Below are 6,134 nucleotides of genomic sequence, written 5' to 3'. Positions count from 1 at the left end.
ATGCATTATTTGTAAAACGTCGAATTTGAGCATAAAAATTCGGTTTTTATGCCAGAAATGTCTATTTTGAAAAGTCTCGCTGAAAATTGCTTTTACTTGACGCGATATTTTATGAGACCGTTCTAGGGGAACAAAACGTTGAGGCCTATAATTGTACCCTTCGACTTATTCGTATAATTTCTACAACACTTGCAAAAATGTCGCGGATTTCTTTCGGTTCCTCGACATTCTATAGACAAAAGAGGGATAAAATGTAGAGTCAAACCAATGACTTTTACGGTCACTGTATTCAAAATGTTCCTTGCTGTAGATTTGTATAACGATAATGTCGAACCGTAACAATAGCATTAAATAAAATATGTATGTGATATTGAGCAATATAAATCATATTTCATCGAGTGAGCTTTACAAATAGTATTATCATAAGTGGCTGTCCCGTGTGAGAAAACCCTCCCATGAAGTTCATGAGAAAAAATACAATTACATCACACACACAAACACACACACACCCACACGCGCGCGCACGTACGCACGCACGCACTCACGCAAACCCACACACACAAAATAAATGTATTATCTTATTTAATGCTTTAATATGATTTTAAGTAATATTTATTCGATATAAACTTGAATATAAAAGTATGCTTTCCCACTGATAGCCATAATTTCGGACGACATTCTTATAGATTTATGAAGACTAAAGCTCAAAAAAGAAGTTCAGAAAACCATTGTTAGATGACGATGACATTATTAATTTTAAACAAAAATCATGAATAATATTTTCATGAATAAAACAAGCAAATGTAGATGATGAAAAAGTTTCACTATGTCTTTAAACAATTATCAACTGGGCGGATGCACGGGGAATGAATAAATTGTGTTTGATCAAGAGGAAAAGTGTTGAAAATGTCACATAAAATGCACCGTATCAAACAGATAAATGTTAAGTTCTAATGCAAAACAAATATTATCTTTATTAATTGGTTACCTTCCACCGTATGCATAATAATAGAACGTGTTAGCAGTTTGGTTAAAATTAATCGGGAGCAAATACTTTTATGTTGATGAAAACTTGTTTTTATCTGGTAATAAGCCGAATGTTAAGAAAGGTCTATCTTCATCTCAAAATAGTAAAAAGTAACAGAACTTATTCACAGATGATCATGTCAACTACAAGATTCAACCCATGTCCCTGGCAATGTCATGTTGAATTCAAACTTTGCAGATAAAACAGTATCAGTAAGAATTTCTAACCATCTGTAGGAGCGTTCATGAGACGGTGAATACTTGATCAGCTTCTTCATTTTAATGCTCCCGTTCGCTTAAATGAAAAGTGATATATATTTCCCAATAGATTTTGTCCGGAAAACGACATCTTATCCCTAATTACAAACAGATTTTTACATTAAAACTTCATGCTGCATTATCTACCGTTCACAATTTTAGGGCTGAAAAAGTGATGCGTTTAAACAAGGTTTAAAATGTAAACGTTTCTTTGTATTCACCGTATTTTTTACGAGTTATGGATGTTTTTATGAACTAAAGCTTGACTATCAAAAGAGCGTTTTCTTAGAAATGAAGAAACCCTTAAACAATGTAAGATGTAATCATTATAACATATGATTTCCTATTAATCATTATAAGGAAGCAAATAATTGCGAAATGTTTGAAATTTTTACAAAAATGTTTCGCCATCCACCCATTTTAAATACTATTTGACAATTTCCCTACTTCTTAGAGAGCCTGACATAACACTAAAATGTACAAAACGAGGGACTGTTGTCAAAGTTTCCCATTTTTAAAGTTATAATAATGGCTGCTTTGGTCAAACATAAAATAATTTTACCATGAAATATTTTCGTAGGTTTTATGAAACTTTCAAAATATCAGGTACCATGTCTGTTATTAAATTTGGCTAAAAAACCTTTAAAAATTGAAATTAAACACTTTTTGTCAAAGGGGTATCTGAGAGATACCTAAATAATATATTAAGCAAAAAAGAAAGAAAGAAATGACCAGTTGTGAACGGACGCCACTGAGTTTCAATGTAGTTGACAGTATTTCTAGCCAATCTGAATACTCATTAGGGGATCTAACCTTAAATGACTTTGTGAATACTGTTGCTATTGCTCCGCGCGCCAACAGGCCATGGATCCGATTTTTATCAATTTATCCCTACGATTTGAACAAAAAATAAATTCGGAATTAAGAACTCCTTCCTATTTCTATTATGTAAAGAGTCATAAATTGGCTTTCCCTTCGGTGATTCGCAGCATGTCATATTAATGAATGAGATCGGGAACAAAGTTCACGCTTCAGCCGCTTTGAAAGCAGTATAAAAGACAAAACAAAAAATAAACTTAAATTCGGTAATTAAGTTCTTACATTTGTAACTTCTACAGGAAATAACTCATCATTTTGTAGTACACAGTGGGTAATGTATGTATTTAAGTGGCGTAAATGAATTCGAAAGCTTTTAACAGCAAGATTACCTTAATATTGTGAAAGTCCGAAACTCTATTTAATAAAAGTATTGTCGTTTTAGTCTTAACGAAACGGTCATTCGTGTCGCGCTAAAATGATCAATAACAAACTGGAGAACTTTGCAGGAAATGAAATGTAAACATATGCAACAATAAATTGCACTCTATATAAATTTATCAGGCCATTTTTCAAGAACTGTTATATTATAGTATTATCATTTTGAAATTGTCTTTCCGGTATATAGCTCCTATATTTTACGGCCCTGATTGCACTTCTGACATTTTTAACCGTGAATATTTAAATTGACCTTGATTTCTCGAAATTTTTCTATAACAAGTTGATTTTATTTTGTTTCAAGGCAAATGGTTTCATGGTGGTTTAAGTGGAATGTTGATTTGCCGAATATTGTGACATTTTAACAACAAAAATTTTCGCCTGCTGTTTGAACATGAGGTGTTATGGTGTATAGGAATGTAAACACAGAGGGTTTTGAAGCAATTCAACAAAACAGTAGATTGATCTCCCAATAAGTCAATTAACAATAGCTCTTTATTTATCATCAATGTCAAGTAGCTTTTTTATCTAGGACTCCCACTATTATGATACTAGTGAATTTCCTCATACCTTTCTAAAATTCAGGTAACAGTCTTCCATTTTATTGATAAATAATGTTTCACCATACAACGTTTATTAACAAAAAATCCTGAATTTGGTCTTTTTCAAATTCATCCCATTTTTTTTCATTCCAGTGTGTGTTATACTTTCAGTATTTATCTGGGACTTGACTATAACTACTGTTTCTTGAATCCCAGGTATTAATAGAAACTATTTATTTAATTGACTAATTTGTTACTATTTGTATATTTGCTACAATTATAATAATAAAGAAAAAACTTTGTACATTTTGACTACTGTTTTGTATGTTCAAAGGAAAATACATTTAATATGCTAATTTTGAAAAGTAAAATCCATTAAAGATTTTGTTTTAGCTTATGAACAAATCGATTTTTCATATTTCTCTTATATTTCTTTCCATTATAAGTAATTGATATTTGTATAAAATGAGTAGCATTATATGTGAAAAAACAAATGTACAAGCTTTGATTTTTTTATCATTTTATACTACAGACTACAGTTGTGACACAACCAGAACAGTGTTGCACTAGTGTCATGACAAATTACATTTAGAAGTATTTTCTTCACTAAAAAGTTTCAAATACAAGAACAAACTTATTAACGCAATATCAATCAGACGAGTAGTTTATTTAAGTAGAAGTGTAGCCGGGTTACATCATACATTTATGCATGTAAAAGAAAACAATTTTAAGAAACATGTCTGGAGATCTGAAAGAAAATACAAGTACAATAATACTTAATCTGAATAGAACATAACCTATGTGTAGGAATGATTTGGTAAGGTATATGTAATGAGCGCATTTTTGCGCAGAGCTTCTAAATTGATGCATTGCAGCATCATTTGTACTTGTTGTACTTTTGATTTTACTAGTATATCATGACATTAGCTTATCATTGAGGTCATCGTGCATTCCCTTTTATAGTAAAATTATCCAAAAGTGCATCATGTAAGTTTGTTTATTTCTGAACTTTGATTAGAGAACCTTACTAAACCTGCTACCCATGTCAACTAGTCTAACCACAACCACGGCAATTTTGAAAACAAAGCTTTATAAAACACATTCATTTAAACTTTTAAGGTTAAACGTATATTCCATATCTATTTCACAGCTGCCATGATACAAACTCGATTTCTATTTTAAGCTAGACGTAAACCGCTCGAAAGTGAGGAAGTTGTCGATCTGACTTTTGCGTATAAATGTAAAACATCTTAATATAAATATATAAGTTGCATAGGTAAGACATAAGATATGTTATTACGTCATTATAAAACAAGCAATTGTCAAAATATTTGAAGAAATACAAAAGTCACCTGGACGGGAATATCAGCCAGTTCGTTAATATTCGAACATGCTATGTCATAACATATCATGGTCACGTGACAAGAATGGACGCGTTTTTGTCCGCTCTGTGAAAATTTGTTGTTTGAGGATTTTTTAGTATTTTTGAAATAAACTGATTAAAAATTTATAAACTAGTGGATGGATTATATATTGTGTAATGCCTAAATCAGGAAAAAAACTCAATAAACGGAAAAAGGGAAGCAGTACTGATGACGAAAATATAAACATAAGTAAAAGATACATGTCTAGAGGCCCGGCAGAGGAGCGTGAAGGTAGTACCTCTGTAAGTGATATTTTGAATGAGGCTAACTCTGTCATCTATAACATTGATAACTCTGTTTTTGATGAATCTACAAAACATATCGATTCAGTACAAGATGGAGGTACTCTGAGTACTTTAAACATGTCTTGTAACTCCAGCGGCGGCGGGAGCAGTCCAAGTAATGCTGATTTATATACATTGCTTCAGTCTATTTCAAGTAAATTATGTCATATGGAAAAGAAATTAGAGACACTAACAGTTTTGGAAAAGAAAGTTGATACTTTTGAAAAGGATCTAAACAAGCTTTGGACAAAAATGAATAAAACTCAGAAAATTGTAACAGAGAGGGTGAGTGCTATTGAGTCCAATGTTGAAAATCTAGAATTTACTGATAGTAAACAACAATCCGAATTAGATCAACTATCGAAAACAAATTCTGAAATGCGTAACGAGCTAACATATCTTCAATCTCAGAGTATGCGCAACAATATCATTTTTGGTGGGATTGAGGAATCTCAGAACGAACGGCCACATGATACTGAGATCAAAATTCGAAACTTCAGGGTTGAGAAGCTGAAGTTAGCACAGGACTTGGTAAATTCAATTGTAATAGAGCGAGCGCATCGTACTGGTGTACAGGAGGCAGACCCCAATAGGCGTCGAAACAGGGTTATTATTTGTAAATTTGCTAGTTTTAAGGATCGAGAGACCGTGCGTAAACAAGGTCATTGCCTGAAAGGTACTTCCTTTTTCGTGAAAGAGCAGTATCCAACAGAGGTAGCCGAAAAACGACGCAAATTGGTACCACAGCTTCGTGCCGCTAGAGACGAGGGAAAGCGAGCGTGGTTGTCTTACGACACCTTATATATCGACGGGAAGCCGGTACAACATAAATAGGATTTCCCGGAGAATGTGCTGCAAATTATTGCCTGGAATTGCAATGGATTAACAGAAGAGAAAATCACCGACCAGGACTTTTTGAACTTGATTAATAACCATGACATTATTTGTTTATCTGAAACTTGGACTTGTAGTGACTCTAATATAAATATTGATGGGTATTCTTGCGTTAACTATTATAGAAAATTTCGAAACTAGAGAGCCAAAAGAGATAGCGGTGGTATTGTAATCTATATAAGTGACTTGATTAAAGATGGAGTAAAAATTGTTTAAAATAATTTTGACACTATTTTATGGTTAAAGTTGGATAAAAGTTATTCTTGTTTAAATGATGATGTTTATTTATGTGCTTTATACTTATGGCCGGAAGAGTCACCTATTACTCAAGTTTATCAGGAAAATTTGTTTGATATTTTGTTAAATGATGTTGCTTACTTCGAAGATTTTGGTAAGGTCATGTTAATAGGTGATTGGAACTGTAGGGTAGGAAATAAACACGATTACATTTC

The sequence above is a fragment of the Ruditapes philippinarum genome, unplaced genomic scaffold (assembly GCF_026571515.1).
Source record: "Ruditapes philippinarum isolate M1 unplaced genomic scaffold, ASM2657151v2 ctg1666_1_1_1_1, whole genome shotgun sequence".
Lineage (NCBI taxonomy): Eukaryota > Metazoa > Mollusca > Bivalvia > Venerida > Veneridae > Ruditapes > Ruditapes philippinarum.
The sequence above is the reverse complement of the archived record's forward strand: the minus strand, read 5'-3'. Positions refer to the sequence as shown.